Source organism: Anarrhichthys ocellatus, unplaced genomic scaffold (assembly GCF_004355925.1).
Source record: "Anarrhichthys ocellatus isolate YVR2014 unplaced genomic scaffold, GSC_Weel_1.0 scaffold10209, whole genome shotgun sequence".
Classification (NCBI taxonomy): domain Eukaryota; kingdom Metazoa; phylum Chordata; class Actinopteri; order Perciformes; family Anarhichadidae; genus Anarrhichthys; species Anarrhichthys ocellatus.
In genome coordinates, this window is record NW_022290183.1 from 1 (window position 1) to 1,142 (window position 1,142).

At 38.4% G+C, this 1,142-nt stretch overlaps 1 long non-coding RNA gene across 1 annotated transcript; it reads right to left on the reverse strand.

The window, feature by feature from the left end:
* Positions 1 to 90: 90 nt before the first annotated feature.
* LOC116380971 (uncharacterized) lies at positions 91 to 678 on the reverse strand. Its single transcript, XR_004212637.1, has 3 exons — positions 605 to 678; positions 219 to 258; positions 91 to 136 (listed from the first exon to the last, which is right to left on the reverse strand). It is a non-coding gene; the product is annotated as an uncharacterized LOC116380971 (long non-coding RNA).
* Between the last annotated feature and the right edge of the window lie 464 nt (positions 679 to 1,142).

Genomic DNA, 1,142 nt, shown 5'->3' on the forward strand with positions numbered 1-1,142 from the left:
TAAACTATCATGACTTTGGTTTTAGTAAACTATCATGACTTTGGTTTCTTATCATTGTGTCTTATGATTGTGGATATCAGTATAACTCACCTGTTCTCCTCTGCTGCCTGCTGATTGAGTTTGGCCGCTTTAGGAGCTGTGAATAAAACAATGATTAATGTTTCTGTTTAACAACAAACAAACTGAACCACATCAGTTTCACTGTGTTCATGTCTTACCCTCGTTTTTGCACTCATCTTGAAATTTTACTTTCTTTTCCTGTTGAAAACATAAAACGTAGATAAAAATATTATACATCATTTAATATTTATTTGTTGAACTGAAATACATTTCATATGTAAATTATATATTTTAAAATCCTATTTCTGAATTCATTGACTTCACAACTATGTGTAGGATTCATATAAAAGCAAGAAATATCAAAATATCTACAAATTAATTGAACATCAAAGTTAAGTTTTTGACATTGGCATCTCCCAGTTGTATCAAAAAAGACACTGTAGAAGACGCTCATGTTAATAAACTTAAACAACGTTTTTACATCGGCTGAAAAAGACAAAATGAAAATAACAAAAACGTGAATGATAAAGGGGGTTTGACTTACAGTGACAGGCGGCGTGGTCGTGGGAAGGGGCGGGGCTGAAGCAGGGGGCGGGGCCTCTTTCTGCTCTTCAACTATTGAAGGCTGAGGCAGCTGGGGAACCACCTTGACCACCCAGCTCAACATCCTCGAAGAACAAACACAAACAGAGAGCGTCAATGCTGGGAATGAAGTTCAACTGTCATCCAACACAAGCTGGAGGAATCTGTGTGTTTAAGGCTTAAAATGTTCTTTCTGTTTTCATGTTATCAAAAAGAGGAAAATATAAATACCTGGAACTTTTTATGTTCCAAAAAAAAGAGCAACCTAGAGAAAACCTAGAGTGACCTAGAGCGACCCAGAGCAACCAAAAGTGACCTTGAGCGACTAAGAGCAACCTAAGAGCAACCACAGAGAGCAACCATAGAGCGATGTAGAGAGACCAAGAGTAAACTTAGATCAACCTAGAGCAACCTAGAGAGACCAAGAGCGAATCTAGAGCAACCTAGAGAGACCCAGAGCAAACCTACAGCAACCTAGAGCGACCTAGAGCACCATAGAG